An 18,364-nucleotide genomic window follows, 5' to 3' on the forward strand; every position below is an offset into this window, starting at 1 on the left:
ACTTTTTCAATTTTGACAATCAATTTTACATTCAGTGCAGTGGGGTGTCAATGGGGGCCAGACATTCCCCCTCATTGGCTAACCTCACCATGTCTTATTGGGAAGAGACCACTATCTTCTCAAGCCACAATCCCTTTGCCACCCATGTACAGTGGTATGGAAGATTCATAGATGACCTTCTCCTCATTTGGAGAGGAGATATGTCTTCCATACCACTGTACATGGAATACTTAAATGACAACCAGTTCAATTTAAGGTTCACACAACATGTCGATTCAGTCACAGTTAATTTTTTGGATTTACAACTCACAGGTATACCAGGACAGACAATACAAAGTTCCACATTTCGCAAACCCACATCAGGAAATACCATTTTACGGGCCAATAGTAACCATCCCATACAAACCATAAGAGCCATTCCAGTCGGAGAACTCACCAGGTTAAAACGCAATTGCACTTCACATTCCACATTCCAGGAAGAGGCAAAACAATTAAAGGACAGGCTTATGAAAAGAGGCTATAGCCACACACAATTTAATAGAGCCATGAAAATTGTCCAAAACAAAAATCGAGAAAATCTTGTGACAAACAAAAAGAAAATAAAGTACAATAATACAACACAAAAACCGGTACTTGCAATCACACACAATCCATATTTCAAAAACATTCGTGGTTTAATTTACAAAAACCTGCACCTTTCAAAGGAAGATGAGATCTTGGCAGGTCTTTTGGCACAAGGAGTGGCCGTAGTGCCAAAAAAAGCTAGCAATTTAAAGGATAGTCTATCCCCGAGCCTAGTTGTTTCAGAAACGCAGTGTGTGAATACATGGTTAAGAAACAAAGGTTTCTTCAGGTGTGGAGCAAATCGGTGCAAACTATGCAATGTTGCCAGGGTTTGCAAAGACTTTACTGACAGTACAGATAATCTCAGATATGAAATCAAACAGTACATCAATTGCAATACGACCAATGTCGTGTATGCAATTGAATGCACTGCTTGCAACTTAAAATATGTAGGATTCACCTCACGTCCTTTAAAAATCAGGATCCGCGAGCATCTATATGACGCGGTCAAAATGGAAGGCAATAGAAATAAATCGGGTGCATCCACACATTTCGCACAGGCACATAATGGAAATATAAGTAATTTCATAGCATATGGCATTGAGAAGGTGAAAAAACCCATAAGAGGTGGTGACATACAAAGAAAATTGTTCAACCGTGAGGCCTTCTGGCAGTACACTCTGTGCACCAGAGTACCGCACGGTCTGAATATACGGAAGGAATTAATGTTGCATTATTAAAAATACATCAAGCAAATTATTGTGAACGAAAACATAAGTATTTTTCAGAACCAGCACATACAGTGCGTTAGTTGTCAATTCTGCAGTCGGTGTAGAACACACATAACCTTAATTGGTCGATTCATAAAACACACCGTGCAGAATTTGACAATTCAATTTTTCCTCTGTTCCATTCATTCATTCATTTTTTCATGCAATAGTAAGTTTTAATAGTTACCTGTTTTTGTAAGAAGTTTTAAAGTACACAAATGGTGTTTTACACAAGTCTTCTTGAAGCTGGTGCTCCTCCCTCTTGAATTTGGTATTTAGGAGGTGAGGAACACACAGGTGGTGTGGTGATCAAGAACGCGCATGCGTTCGAAACGCGTCCATAGGAGTTGTTTGCTGACCAGGTGAAGGTGGATGGTGTGTGCTCTGTACTTTTAAAGAAAAGCGAAATAAAGGATCTACGTTTTAAGGGACTGCTGGACTACTTTTCTTCATTTACCTACAAGTTTCAAGCCTGGCCGGGCTCGGGTCCTTGCAGACCGTGGAGGAGGTGAGCTGAGAGAACTTTATTTCCCCTTCATCTGGACCTTTTTGCTTCTCGCCTCAATTGTCAGCTCCCTCTATTCTTCAGCTGGTGTCCGGATCCGGAAGCATCAGGAGTAGACGCTCTCCTCCAAATTTGGCCATCTCAGAGACTTTATGCCTTTCTGCCATTCATCCTTATTCCCAGAGTTTTGATTCAAGTTTGATCCAAAAATCAACCCTAGTCCTGATAACTCCGGCCGACTCAATCCTGGTTTCCCCAAATCCTGAATATGTCCATAGATTATCCAAGAATCCTTCCATATCTTCTCTTGGATCCCTTGGCAAATCATCATCCCCTAATCTTATCACAACGGCTTCTAGTTGCTTGGCTAATATCGGGACACTCAACCCTGAATCAGAACTTTCTCAGTCAACTAGAAATATCCTTTCCAAAGCCTGGGCTCCAGGTACCAGAACCGCCTATCGTTTGGCATGGAAACTCTGGTCTGATTGGTGCATACAACAGGATCTGGATCCCGTACAAGCACCTATATATATATATCTCACATCTTAAACTATTTATCTGCTTCTTTTGATTCTGGTAAAACCGAATCTTGAATTTATATCGTTCGGCCATTTCTTTTTATCAGTCTCCTATTGATTCCATCCTTTAGTTTGCAAACTTCTCACAGGTATATGTTTTAAACGTCCTCCTCTTCCCAAATATCATACTACTTGGGATGTTAATTTAAGTTTTCAACTCTTTTCATCCTGGGACAATAACAATGCTCTTTCCCTTAAACTACTGTCTTTTAAACTCACTACCTTATTATGTCTTAACTCTATCTGACATCAGAGCATTAGATATATCTCGTAGACATTACTCTCCTCAAGGTGTTATATTCGATATTCATAGACGCACTAAAACAGACCTACAAATAATCTTTTGCCCTTCCTTTCCTCATCATGATAAACTATGTGTGGTTAAATGTCTTTAATCCTATGAAGATAAAACTAAATCTCTTTGTCACCATTCTCATCTCCTTATTTCTTACTGTAAGCCACACTTACCTGTTTCTTCTACTACTCTTGCAAGATGGGTAAGACATTGGCCCTCATTTACTATTCTAAACCTGACTTGTTTTGTCGGGTTTTTTTGGCGCATCTTTGTCTGCGACATGTCGCAGACATCGTGCGCCAGTCTGCAACATTTTTTCCCGTCGGACCCGATGTGGATTCTCCCAAACCCGAAAAAGGGGCGTAACCCGACATTTCTGAGCTTTCCCACGTATTTATAAAGGTTTCCAACCCGAATTTGTTGAATTGTTGTGGATTTTTTCCCGACAGCTCAGAGGAGTTGGAAACCAAAACCAACAAAACCCACGTGCGACAAACAGGATGCAACATAATAATAAATACCCGGGGAAAAAAGCAATCGGGTAAGAAAGTAAGATAGACTTACAACCCGAGTTTCTAAGTAAATGAGGGCCAATGTATGAAATTTGCTAATATTGATGTATCTATTTTCGGTGCACACTCTACTAGAGGTGCAGTCTTCACAAAAATGGCTCAATCTGGTGTTTCATTAGCAGACCTTCTCAAAGCAGCAGATTGGTCATCTGACTCCACCTTCAAAACTTTTTATTTCAGACCTGAAACTCATGTCTCTTCTTGATTATAATTAAAGTTATCATATAGTTTATTATGTACAGTTATAGCTTTAAACTTGCATAATGCGAGGCCTCCTGTCTTGCTATAAAATTGGAGATTTTCCTATCCTTGATGACGGAAAATATGGATTTTAAAAAAGACAGAAGGCGAGCATTCTGCAGTTTTGTATTTAGTGCAGAAAGTTAGAAATTAATATTAAAAACGTTTTTAAAAATAAATAAGAAAAAACTTAGATACAATGGTGCAAACAAACATGCTACACATTGGTAATAGCCAATCAGAGTGTCTCCTATGTTATAAAAGGAGCTGTAACTGAGGTAACATCCTCTTTCTTTACGATAAACTATAACAAAATAAAATTCTTAAATGTAGTATTTTATGAAGTCAATGAAGATCGTTCATAAACTGGAGAAGAAGCCATGAAGTCTTCTGGAATTCTGGCAGGTAAGTAGAGTTGGTGATTCAAAACAGGAACGACCGGAACGTTGTCATGAGAAGAGGTTGCATCTGGATGGTACTAATATGCTGAAAAGAAGCACAAGAAAAAAACATAACGGTGAGTAATAGGAGGGATAACGTTCGCCTCCTGTCTTTTAAAAATTCCATATTTTCTGTCACCAAGGGTAGGAAAATATCCAATTTCAATCAATGAGTTACACTGAAACAGTATACACCTGATTAATTGCTTGTTAAAAGGAGAAATGCGGCACATAACTTTTAAGTCCACCTGTGCCTGGGCAACAAAAACGAAAAAAAAACAACTAACTTTAACTCACCTTCCTACGTTCCGTTGCACCGATATCGGCATCTCGGTCCTCTGGCGCTGCTCGGCTCTCTGCTTCTTAGGCTCAAAACGTCACACTGCAGTCAGTAGTGTATCGCCAGCTGCAGCAATCTCCCGCCTTGGCCGGTGATAGGCTGACCGCACTGTCATGTTCACAGTGCTCTCTGCTGACACCTCTGTCCATTTTAACCCCTTCCCGACCTATGACATACCTGTACGTCATGGATGGCAAGGTGTTCCCGACCCATGACATACAGGTACGTCATGGACATTACTGCCGCTACTCGCGGCATCCCGCAGCGCCCGGAAAGATGGTGGCTATCACTGATAGCCAGCCATCTTACCGTGCGACCACGGGGGGTTTCGTCCCCCACCCCCCCCAGCGATCGCTGCTATCAGCTGGTCAAATCTGACTAGCTGATAGCAGCGCGGTGTGTGAGTTCCGATCACGGGGATCGGGACACACACCGCTCTGCTAAGTGTCCCTGACCCGTCCCCCGGCGTCACTAACCCGTCGGAGCGGTGTTCCGAGCGGTCCCGGCGTCCTCCGTGCGGTCACGGCGTCCTCCGTGCGGTCCCGGCTGCGCTGCGTCCCGGAGGTGAGTTTCCGGCAGCAGTGCGGCATCTTCATTGGCAGCAGTGAGATCGCCGTAAAGCGATCTCACTGCTGCCTCTGAGAGTTTCAAAACTGCAACTCCCAGCATGCCCAGACAGCCTTTGGCTTTCTGGGCATGCTGGGAGTTGTAGTTTTGCAACATCTGGAGGTCCACAGTTTGGAGACCACTGTATAATGGTCTCCAATCTGTGCTCTTCCAGATGTTGCAAAACTACAAATCTCAGCATGCTCAGTCTGTCCAGGCATGCTGGGAGTTGTAGTTCTCTAACATCTGGAAGAGCACAGATTGGAGACCATTATACAGTGGTCTCCAAACTGTGGACCTCCAGATGTTGCAAAACTACAACTCCCAGCATGCCCAGACTGCCCAAGCATGCTGGAAGTTGTAGTTCGGCAACATCTGATCCTTCAGATATTGCCGAACTACAACTTCCAGCATGCCTTGGCAGTCTGGGCATGCTGGGAGTTGTAGTTTTGCAACAACTGGAGGCACACTAGTTGGGAAACATTGTCCGTTTCCTACCTCAGTGCCTCCAGCTGTTGCAATTGTTGCAAAACTATAACTCCCAGCATGCACTGACAGACCATGCATGCTGGGAGTTGTAGTTTTGCAACAGCTGGAGGCACACTGGTTTGGAAACACTAAGTTTGGTTGCAAAACACTTGAAAGTTTATTACTTAACTTAGTGTTTCCAAACCAGTGTTCCTCCAGCTGTTGCAAAACTACAACACCCAGCATGCACGGACAGCCAAAGGGCATGCTCGGAGTTTGCAACAGCTGGATGTTTGCCCCCTCCCCCCAATGTGAATGTACAGGGTACACTCACATGGGCGGAGGTTTACAGTGAGTGCTGCAAGTTTGAGATGGCGCAAATTTTGCGTTGCAGCTCAAACTTCCAGCGGCAAACTTGCTGTGAACCTCTGCCCATGTGACTGTACCCTAAAAACACTACACTACACTGACACTAACCTAAAATAAAAAGTAAAAAACACTACATATACACATACCCCTACACAGCCCCCCTCCCCCCAAAAAATGAAAAACGTCTGGTACGCTACTGTTTCCAAAACGGAGCCTCCAGCTGTTGCAAAATAATAACTCCCAGTATTGCCGGACAGCCATTGACTGTCCAGGCATGCTGGAAGTTTTGCAACAGCTGGAGGCACCCTGTTTGGGAATCATTGGCATAGAATACCCCTATGTCCACCCCTATGCAAATCCCTAATTCAGGCCTCAAATGCGCATGGCGCTCTCTCACTTTGGAGCCCTGTCGTATTTCAGGGCAACAGTTTTGGGACACATATGGGGTATCCCCGTACTCGGGAGAAATTGCCTTACAAATTTTGGGGGGCTTTTTCTTCTTTAACCCCTTATGAAAAGGTGAAGTTGGGGTCTACACCAGCATGTTAGTGTAAAAAAATAAATTGTTTACACTGACATGCTGGTGTTGCCCTATACTTTTCATTTTCACAAGAGGTAAAAGGGAAAAAAGACCCTCTAAATTTGTAACGCAATTTCTCCTGAGTACGGAGATACCCCATATGTGGGCGAAAAGTGCTCTGGGGGCGCACAGCAAGGCCCAGAAGGGAGAGTGCGCCATGTACATTTGAGGCGATTTGCACAGGGGTGGCTGATTGTTACAGCAGTTCTGACAAACGCAAAACAATAAATATCCACATGTGACCCCATTTTGGAAACTACACCCCTCACGGAATGTAATAAGGGGTGCAGTGAGCATTTACACCCCACTGGTGTATGACAGATTTTTGGAACAGTGGTCTGTGAAAATGAAAAATAACATTTTTGATTTGCACAGTCCACTGTTTCAAATATCTGTCAAACGCCAGTGGGGTGTAAATGCTCACTGCACCCCTTATTAAATTCCATGAGGGGTATAGTTTCCAAAATGGGGTCACATGTGGGGGGGGGGGGGTCCACTGTTCTGGCACCATAGGGGCTTCCTAAATGGGACATGCCCCCCAAAAACCCTTTCAGAAAAACTCACTCTCCAAAATCCCATTGTCGCTCCTTCCCTTCTAAGCCCTCTACTGCGCCCGCCGAACACTTGACATACGCATATGAGGTATTTCCTTACTCAAGAGAAATTGGGTTACCAATTTTAGGGTGATTTCTCTCCTTTTACCCCTTGTAAAAATTCTAAAATTGGGTCTACAAGAAAATGCGAGTGTAAAAAATGAAGATTTAGAATTTTCTCCTTCACTTTGCTGCTATTCCTGTGAAACACCTAAAGGGTTAAAACACTTACTGAATGTCATTTTGAATACTTTGGGGGGTGCAGTTTTTATAATGGGGTCATTTATGGGGTATTTCTAATATGAAGATCCTTAAAATCTACTTCCAACCTGAACTGGGCCCTGAAAAATTACGATTTTGAAAATCTTGAGAAAAATTGGAAAATTGCTGCGGAACTTTGAAGCCCTCTGGTGTCTTCCAAAAGTAAAAACTTGTCAATTTTTTATGCAAACACAAAGTACACATATTGTATATGTGAATCAATATGTAATTTATTTGGAATATCCATTTTCCTTTCAAGCAGAGACTTTCAAAGTTAGAAAAATGCTAAATTTTCAAAATTTTCATTAAATTTTTAGATTTTTTACCAAGAAAGGATACAAATATCAGTGAAATTTTACCGATAACATAAAGTAGAATATGTCACGAAAAAAAAATCTCGGAATCAGAATGATAAGTAAAAGCATTCCAGAGTTATTAATGTTTAAAGTGACAGTGGTCAGATTTTCAAAAAATGCCCAGGTCATGAAGGTGAAAATGGGCTGGGTCATGAAGGGGTTAAGAACTGTCCGGAGCAGGATAGGTTTGTTATGGGGATTTGCTCCTACTCTGGACAGTTCCTAAAATGGACAGAGGTGTCAGCAGAGAACACTGTGGTCAGACAGAAAGGAAATTCAAAAAGAAAAGAACTTCCTCTGGAACATACAGCAGCTGATAAGTACTGTAAGGGTTAAGATTTTTAAATAGAAGTAATTTGCAAATCTTTTTAACTTCTGGCACCAGTTAATTAAAAAAAAAAAAGTGTTCCAGTGGAGTAGCCCTTTAAAGCAGTTAGGCATGTAAATATGGCCAAGACAACTTGCTGACATTCAAACTTGAAGAATAGGGAAGAAAGGGGATTTAAGTGACTTAGATGGTTGTTCATGCCAGACGAGCTTGTCCGAGAGACCAGAGAAATAATCCAGTAAGCAGCAGTTGTGTGGATATCAGTCTGAGTAAGGCTTTGGCCGAAATGCATCTATTTGCATTAGCACTGTGTAAATAAACATGAAAACGTGGCAGAAGAATACAGTGAGTGCCAGGATATTTTTTTTCTACTAGAAGTACTGCTTTCCACGTGCACCACTACTGGACTTGAGTGCCGACACTTTCTTTTGTTGTGTGGATGAACTGTTGATGTCAGAGGAGAATGGGCAGACTGGTTCAAGATGACAGAAAGGCAACAGTAACTCAAATAACCACTCGTTTTAACCAAGGTATGCCTGGTCTAAAGAGTCTCGATTCCAACCATGACATTCCGATGGCAGGGTCAGAAATTGTCGTAAACAACATAAAAGCATGGATCCATCCTGCCTTGTATCAGCGGTTAAGGCTGGTGGTGGTGTAATGGTGTGGGGAACATTTTCTTGGCACACTTTGGGCCCCTAAAGAAAGTATGCCATGAAAAAAGAAGGCAAAAGGAGGTCCAACCCGGTACTAGCAAGGTGTACCTAATAAAGTGGCCAGTGAGTGTACATCAGTCTGCCCAGTGTTCCCTGCTATATAACATGATGACAATAGTGTTTGTTTGTTTTTAAGGCCCCGTCCACACTGCTGAATCTTTGCCTGGAGATATTCTGGACGGAGATTCTGTCTGGAGCAAAATCGGCAATAGGACCGTTTTGATGTGCGCCGCCTCAAAGGCAGCAATGCAGTCCAGCATTCATTGTCTATTCTTTGGGCAGACGTCTGTAGGTAGAATTCCTCTGTGTAGCATAATCCCATTGAAAACAATTCCGTAACCAAATTACGCTGGTTAATTTTAAGTGTGGATAAGGCCTTTAAGATATACCTGACATATCCAACAAAAATCCCAAAATGTCATATGTTACTTTCTACCTAATCCTAATTATGTACACATAATTATTGTGTCTAGCACCTATATTTATTTCACAAATACCTTATATCTGTTGCTCACTTAGTTTGTCATCCTGTGCTTTGGAAGGGGATGGGTCCTCCCTCTGCATGACTCATCTTCCTCCAATCACTGCAGGCTGTAACCCCTTCCTCTCTGCTATTATACTGCAGTCTCCAAGGACAGTAGTGAGCACAGAGGAGTGCTAGTCCCACCCTCACTTTCTGGGCTTTGTCCCTGCCTGTGCTTCAGCTGGGACAAATATATTACTGTAGCCGGACAGGATTATGTTCTGGATGGTATGGGGACCCCTAGTGGTGTTTTTTTTTATAAGCCATGATTACTATAGAAAGATAATAACATTTTCTTATGATCTATATTAGAAGGTGTACAACATCTAAAAAGTTTTTGAATCTGACAGTGCCCATTTAAAGGGGTTCTCCGGTGCTTAGACATCTTATCCCCTATCCAAAGGACAGGGGATAAGATGCCTGATCGCGGGAGTCCCGCCACTGGGGACCCCCGGGATCTTGCATGCGGCACCCCGTTTGGAATCAGTCCCCGGAGCGTGTTCGCTCTGAGTCTGATTACGGACGACCACAAGCCGGCGGCGTGTGACGTCACACGCCGCCGGCGGCTAAGCAAGATGTCTAAGCACCGGAGAACCCCTTTAACCCCTTAAGGACGCAGGACGTAAATGTACGTCCTGGTGAGGTGGTACTTAACGCACCAGGACGTACATTTACGTCCTGTGCATAACCGCGGGCATCAGAGCGATGCCCGTGTCATGCGCGGCTGATCCCGGCTGCTAATCGCAGCCAGGGACCTGCCGGCAATGGCCGACGGAGGCGATATCGCGGGCGTCCGCCATTAACCCCTCAGGTGCCGGGATCAATACAGATCCCGGCATCTGCGGCAGTTCGCGATTGAAATGAACGATCGGATCGCCCGCAGCGCTGCTGCGGGGATCCGATCATTCAGAACGCCGGACGGAGGTCCCCTCTCCTTCCTCCGTCCGGCTCCCGGCGTCTCCTGCTCTGGTCTGTGATCGAGCAGACCAGAGCAGGAGATGACCGATAATACTGATCTGTTCTATGTCCTATACATAGAACAGATCAGTATTAGCAATCATGGTATTGCTATGAATAGTCCCCTATGGGGACTATTCAAGTGTAAAAAAAAATGTAAAAAAATGTTAAAGTAAAAAAAATGTGAAAAATCCCCTCCCCCAATAAAAAAGTAAAACGTTCGTTTTTTCCTATTTTACCCCCAAAAAGCGTAAAAAACATTTTTTATACACATATTTGGTATCGCCGCGTGCGTAAATGTCCGAACTATTAAAATAAAATGTTAATGATCCCGTACGGTGAACGGCGTGAACGAAAAAAAAAAAAAAAAAGTCCAAAATTCCTACTTTTTTAATACATTTTATTAAAAAAAAAATTATAAAAAATGTATTAAAAGTTTTTTATATGCAAATGTGGTATCAAAAAAAAGTACAGATCATGGCGCAAAAAATGAGCCCCCATACCGCCGCTTTTACGGAAAAATAAAAAAGTTAGAGGTCATCAAAATAAAGGGATTATAAACGTACTAATTTGGTTAAAAAGTTTGTGATTTTTTTTAAGCGCAACAATAATATAAAAGTATATAATAATGGGTATCATTTTAATCGTATTGACCCTCAGAATAAAGAACACACAACATTTTTACCATAAATTGTACGGCGTGAAAACAAAACCTTCCAAAATTAGCAAAATTGCGTTTTTCGTTTTAATTTCCCCACAAAAATAGTGTTTTTTGGTTGCGCCATACATTTTATGATATAATGAGTGATGTCATTACAAAGGACAACTGGTCGCGCAAAAAACAAGCCCTCATACTAGTCTGTGGATGAAAATATAAAAGAGTTATGATTTTTAGAAGGCGAGGAGGAAAAAATGAAAACGTAAAAATTTAATTGTCTGAGTCCTTAAGGCCAAAATGGGCTGAGTCCTTAAGGGGTTAAGGGTGTTCATGGAAAATGACAATATCCTGGTCTGTATTCAACATCAGTATTTATAAACTAAAACCAGAAGACAAACCTTTTATGTATTTCGTACCAAAATACTGACCGATATACTGATGTTTGAAAGTGATCTTAGTCACCTGATCAAACTAAAATTCTCAGTTAAATCCAGGAGCACAGCCAGTGGAGCTAAATCCCTCGCCAGCTCCCAGCTGGGGCCTATGTGACCGCTTAATCTCTACAGCCACTGTATAGTAAAGTAGGCTATGTGTAGTTGTATAAGGATTTACGGGGGATTTTAATAATTTATTTACTCAGTCAACATTCCAACCTCAGCTCTCTCTATAGATAGGAGTCTGCTTACAAGAACTCAGGGTAAATACACATTACTAGTAACACTTTTCCTCAGATAGTTCTGGAGTGTGTGTAAGAACCTCTCATGATCAGGATAAGCTGTTTGCACAATATGGAGCTGGAGATTACCCTTATCCTACACAATCTCAGATTTGACATTTCCTTTCACAAGGAGAGGACTTGCTACAACAGGGTTTGTCTACACCAGCGTTTCCCAACCAGGGTGCCTCCAGCTGTTGCAGAACTACAACTCCCAGCATGCCTGGACAGCCGAAGGACACAAAGTTATACAGATTTGTAAATTACTACTATTTAGAAATCTTAATCCTTGCAGATTTGTAAATTAGTTCTATTTAAAAATCTTAATCCTTCCAGTACTTATCAGCTGCTGATGCTCCACAGGAAGCTGTGTCGTTCTTTTCTGTCTGACCACAGTGCTCTCTGCTGACACCTCTGTTCATGTCAGAAACTGTCCAGTGCAGGAGAAGTTTGCTTCTACTCTGGACAGTTCCTGACACAGCCAGAGGTGGCAGCAGAGAGCACTGTGGTCAGACAGAAAAGAACTACACAACTTCCTCTGGAGCATCAGCAGCAGATAACTACTGGAAGGATTAAGATTTTTAAATAGAATTTACAAATCTGTTTAACTTTCTGGCACAAGTTGATTTTTTTCCACCGGAGTACCCCTTTAACCCCTTTTAGTGCATCCCCAATCCAACAACACGTTCCAAGAGCCATAACTTTTTTTTTCTGTCGATACAGCTGTATGTTTTTATTTTAAGCAGAACGGGTTGTGTCTTTTAACAGCAACATTTTAGGTATCATATTGAATTGTGGGATGTAATTAAAAAGAACTTCTGCCATTGTTTGATGGGTTTTATTTTTATAGTTCACTGTGCGGTAAAACTGACATTAACTTTATTCAGTTTTTACCCAATCTTTATAGTTTTTGTGACGTTTTATCATTTTTAATGCTTTGTGTTGCCTTGTTCTGACCTCTATATATATATATATATATTTTTTTTTACTTTGACCGTGGTGTTTGGAGGCTCGTTTTTTTTCATACTGAGCTCTAGTTCATACAATTTTTAGATTTTTTACATTTTGTATTTTTCTTCTTTTTTTTTCTTCCTGTGTTCACCATCCAAGATAAGTGATCTTACATTTTATTTCCAGGTATGGTGATACCAATGTGGTTTATTTTATTTAGTATTTGCATTTTTTTACATGATCAATAAAAAACTTAATGCTTTGAATGCTTGGTATTTTTAGAAAAATGTTTTTAAACCTGTTTTACAATTTTGATTTTGATTTTAGTCCTGTTAGGGGATGTGAACTTGCATTCAGTTGTACAATACACTGCAATACTTTGATATTGCAGTGTATTACGATTTTACCATAATCCTATTGTACCCTGTAATGGAGATTATTAAATAACAGGCCTCTGCTTGCTATAATACCCCTGGGGATAGAAAGTGCTGCCTCCCTCTAACCACTCAGAAGATACCATTGCTATTGACTGCGGCATCTCAGGGGTAAAACAGCCGTGATAAGGATCACCAACCACCTCATGCTGCTGCAGGGGGGTGTCAGCTGTATAACACAGCTGGCATCCACCAAACATGGAACAGATTTAAGGGGTTATCCAGGAAAAAACTTTTTTTTATATATCAACTGGCTGCAGAAAGTTAAACAGATTTGTAAATTACTTCTATTAAAAAAATTTAATTTCAGTACTTATGAGCTTCTGAAGTTAAGGTTGTTCTTTTCTGTCTAAGTGCTCTCTGATGACACCTGTCTCGGGAAATGCCCAGTTTAGAAGCAAATCCCCATAGCAAACCTCTTCTAAACTGGTGTCATCAGCGAGGACTTAGACAGAAAAGAACAACCAACCTTAACTTCAGAAGCTCATAAGTACTGCAAGGATTAAGATTTTTTAATAGAAGGTAATTTACAAATCTGTTTAACTTTCTGGAGCCAGTTGATATATATAAAAAAGTTTTTGCCTGGAATACCCCTTTTAATGTCTCATATTGTCCCTATATAAATTAGCTGTAAACCTACAAAGGAGGTCACCATGGGGATAAAGGAGTCATACATAATTAGAAGAACATGATAATTTTTCTAAAAAAGTAGATGATTAAAAATCTAAAAAATATAGACATTAAAAATAAATCTTAAAATTGTATTAAAATATACTGAAAATAGATATTAAAAAAAGCAACACACCTTTCCACAGCTGTTGCAACTCATTCTCGTTGACTTCAATGAAGCTGCAATACCAGACATAACCAGGGAGAGGTGTGGTGCTGTTTCTGGAAGAAAGCTGTTATATGTTATAATAGGTGCATATTACCTGTGCAATTGAAGCATTCTAGCAGCACAATAGAGATGTATTTTCCAATAGTTTTGACTCAGAATAGACATGGGGGGGGGGGGGGGGTAAATACTTTATTTCTGGTTAGGTGGCAGAAGTGTGTTGTGGTTTGAAGGCTATGTGCAACCATTTAGTTTATTGCTCCAGTGTATCTAAAATGAAAAAATGTATCACCTACTGTTTTATGTATACAGTTCTAATGCTGAACTAAGTGTCTCTATGGTTACAGACTACAAAGTTTCGTAGTCTGATCCCACAGTCTTGTTACTTTATTTTTTCTCATCTCTCTAATCTACAAGTCTGTTTAAAGGGGTTCTCCAGTGGAAAACTTCTATTAAAAAATCCTTCCAGTACTCATTAGCTGCTGAATACTACAGAGGAAATTCTTTTATTTTTGGAACACAGAGCTCTCTGCTGACATCATGAGCACAGTGCTCTCTGCCAACATCTCTGTCCATTTTAGGAACTGTCCAGTGCAGCATATGTTTGCTATGGGGGTTTTCTCCTACTCTGGACAGTTCTTAAAATGGACAGAGATGTCAGCAGAGAGCACTGTGCTCGTGATTCAACAGAGAGCTCTGTGTTCCAAAAAGAAAAGAATTTCTTCTGTAGTATTCAGCAGCTAAAAAGTACTGGAAGGATTAAGATTTTTTTTAAATAGAAGTAATTTACAAATCTGTTTAACTTTCTGGCACCAGTTGATTTAAAAAAATAAAATAAAAGTTTTCCACCGGAGTACCCCTTTTAGGCAGCGTTTGCCAACCAGGGGGCATTCAGCTGTTGCAAAACTACAACTCCCAGCATGCCCGGACAGCCAGCGGCTGTCCGGGAATGCTTGGAGTTGTAGTTTTGCAACAGCTGGAGGCACCCTGGTTGGGAAACACTGGTCTAAGGTGTCCAGGTCACACAAGAGGGTGTCCATGAATATTTTCAAGAATGTTATTTCCAGCACAAGAACAATATATACATGTCAGCAAAAGTTAGTAAATCTGAAAAAATCCAGTACCGAATCATGGCATACTTTTAAGATCTATTGAGCTACACTTTAATATATTTCCCCATTAATCATAATTCTGTTTTATATTTTTCCTTCCTACTCTTAGTCATTAAATGAAGGATGTTTACTTAGAAGGTGGTGAGGAACAAATACGTTGAAGACAACAGTGAAAGGATTTCATATACAGCATCAAAAGGAACGCCTAAGGCTGCATTTGAACTAATATATAAAACTTAAAGGACAACTGCAGTCATAATAACTTATCCCCTATTCACAGGATAGGGGTAAGTGTTTGATTGCGGGAAGGGGAGGGGGTGTTCCGACCACCGTATACTGCTGCTATATATATGGGATCAGGATATACAGTAAGGGTTGTGGAAATCCTATCGCCCAACACCTGGGACATGCAGTTCTGTTCACCAGGCAGGGGATTTCTACAGGCATTTAACCCTGCTTTGGGCAGAGCCAGGGCCCAAGCCACTGGTCAAGAACACCCAGGGGATGAGGTCGATACTTGGGGATTCAGGACTCACGTCCCAGATGCACCGAGTGAGCGCCGATTTAATCCCTTGCCACAGAACACAGTGTTTATATGGCGCAGCGGCGCGGCATTAGTAGGAAGTGAGCTCAGGAGCTGAGCTTACTTTATACCCGCTAATACTGGACATCGCCGACCAGGGTGATGTCCTGAATTGAAGGGGTACTCCGGCCCTAAGACATCTTATCCCCTATCCAAAGGATAGGGGATAAGATGTCTGATGGGGGGGGGTCCCGCCACTGGGGACCCCCTCAATCTCTCATGCAGCACCCACCTGTCTCAGCTGCCTGAAGCCATGATCGCTCCGTGTCTGAAGACTCACAACCCCGGGGGCCGGAGTATTGTGACTTCACGATCCTGCCCCCTTGTGACGTCACGGCCCTCCCCTCAATGCAAGCCAATTAGAGGGGGTGTGACGGCCATAACGCCCCCTCCCATAGACTTGCATAGAGGGGGCGAGGTGTGACGTCACAAGGGGACAGGATCGTGAAGTCAAAATACTCTGGTCCCGGGGTTTTGAGTCTTCAGACACGGAGCGATCATGGCTTCAGGCAGCTGAGACAGGTGGGTGCTGGATGAGAGACTGAGGGGGTCCCCAGTGGCGGGATCCCCACCATCAGACATCTTATCCTCTATCCTTTGGATAGGGGATAAGATGTCTTAGGGCCGAAGTACCCCTTTAACCCTTTAGACGCTGCGATCAAAGTTGATGGGTAGCTCAGGGTGGCTGATGGGGACCTCCGCAACAAAATCAAGGTGTTCCAATCAGCTGTAAGGACTGAGAGAAGCTTCTTAACTGCTTCATTGCTGTCTGATCGGCGCTTCTATGCTGCAACCAGCCATTGCAGGCTGTAGCAATGGAGCACCTATAACACTGATCAATGTTTTTCTATGGAAAAGCATTGTTCAGTGTTTGCAATCTGAAGTTTGCAGGTAATAGACTCCTAAAAAATTGTGAATAAAATGTAAAAATAAATAAATATGAATAGGCCCCATCCCTAATAAAAGTTTAACCCCCCCCCCTTATATCATTAAAAAAAAATATATAATTATAATAATAATGTAAACAAAAATAAACATATGGGGGGAGATTCATCAAAACGTGTCCAGAGGAAAAGTTGCCCATAGCAACCAATCAGATCACTTCTTTCATTTTTAACAAGGCCTCTGCAAAATGAAAGAAGCAATCTGATTGGTTGCTATGGGCAACTTTTCCTCTGGACAGGATTTGATAAATCTCCCCCATGTAGTATCAATGGGGGAGATTTATCAAAACCTGTTTAGGCAAAGTTGCCCAGTTGCCCATAGCAACCAGATCGCTTCTTTCATTTTTCACATGTTAAGAATGAAAGAAGCGATCTGATGGGTTGCTATGGGCAACTTTGCCTCTCCACAGGTTTTGATAAATCTCCCCCAATGTGTGCATAAATGTCCAAACTATTAAAATATAATGTCAATTAAACCACATAATCAGTGGCGTAAAGTCGTAAACGTAAAAAAAAAAAAAAAGAAAAAAAAAAATCGGTCACGAAGTGTATAATTGCGGCAAAAAAATGTATAAAAAGCATTTAATAAGTCACATCAAAACAAATATGGTATCAATAAAAACTAAAGACCATGGCGCAAAAAAATAATAGCTCTCATACACCCCCTGTATACAGAAAAATAAAAGTGTTATTTTTTAAAGTAATAAAACAAAACCTATAATTTGGGTATCGCTGTAATCGTACGGACCTACAGAATAAAAATGTGTCATTTGTACCGGAAAGGGCCCTGCATAGAAATGGAAGCCCCCAAAAGTTGCTTTTTTTTTTTTTTTTTTATTTCTCCCCACAAATATATTTTTTTTCATTTTTGCTGTAGATTTGGTGGTAAAATGAGTGATGTCATTACAAAGTACAGTTGGTGGCACGAAAACAGGCTCCCATATGGGTCTGTAGGTGGAAAAATTAAAGCGTTATGGTCACTAGAAGGTGAAGAGGAAAAAAACAAAACCTTACCTTATTTTGTGTACCAGGACGAGTAGATTGGGCTCCAGTTTTAGTCCCTGGACAAATATATATATATATTTATTTTTTTCCAAACCCTGTACAGTAGTTATTCACTTCCCCTGAGGCTGTGTTCACACATATTGGCCCTGGTTTATGAATCATTCTGAAACCCTAATTGTCTGTTTTTTTCCATAGCAAACAATCACAGCTTTCACTTTACAAGAGCTTTGTTGTTATGGGAAAAAAACAGACAATTAGGGTTTCAGGCCGATTGATAAATCTGGGCAATTGTGTTTTTTACAGGTTTTTTTTTTTACAGGTTTTTTTCCCCCAAATCACTGCAGACATTGTGCTATTTTACAATTGTGCAAATTTTGGAAAATCACTACACAAAAAAAAAAAATATATATAGACAAAAAAATGTAAAAAAATTACGTAAAAATGAATCCTAAAGACATTAAATGTTAATAAAACACCTCAATTGTGTTTAAGGGTCAAATTATTTTCACTTCATTACAATTTTTATCTTAAAATTCAATCACTGAATAACAAAATGCATCAAAATTGCACATAATGAGAACTAACCTCAACCCACTAATGAGTCAAATAAGTTCACCTGGGTAAACTCCAGCACCAGCAGTGTGATTACATTAGAGCAGTGGTCTTCAACCTGCGGACCTCCAGATGTTGCAAAACTACAACTCCCAGCATGCCCGGACAGCCGTTGGCTGTCCGGGCATGCTAGGAATTGTAGTTTTGCAACATCTGGAGGTCCGCAGATTGGAGACCACTGCATTAGAGTATATCCTCTCTCTGCAAAGCCAGAGGGATTAATGGGAAATGTAGGCAGTATTAGGAAATCATTTCAGTAATGGAATAGCAAACAAGTATAGCTGAAAACCCACGCCTGCCACATCAGCTAAAACAGGTAAACACAAGGGGGGACATGTATTAAAGATTTTACCCCTGTTTTGTGTTTATTTTTTTGCGCAAAATTTAGCGCAAGCCCTTTTTTTTTGCGCATTTTTTTTGCGCACGTTTTGGTAGAGCATGTGGCCCAGAT

General features: G+C 41.2%; 1 long non-coding RNA gene across 1 annotated transcript; it reads right to left on the reverse strand.

The window, feature by feature from the left end:
• Positions 1-1,894: 1,894 nt before the first annotated feature.
• Positions 1,895-17,447, reverse strand: LOC130366805 (uncharacterized). Its single transcript, XR_008891933.1, has 3 exons — positions 17,311-17,447; positions 13,628-13,713; positions 1,895-4,013 (listed from the first exon to the last, which is right to left on the reverse strand). It is a non-coding gene; the product is annotated as an uncharacterized LOC130366805 (long non-coding RNA).
• Between the last annotated feature and the right edge of the window lie 917 nt (positions 17,448-18,364).

This window comes from Hyla sarda, chromosome 4 (assembly GCF_029499605.1).
Source record: "Hyla sarda isolate aHylSar1 chromosome 4, aHylSar1.hap1, whole genome shotgun sequence".
NCBI lineage: Eukaryota > Metazoa > Chordata > Amphibia > Anura > Hylidae > Hyla > Hyla sarda.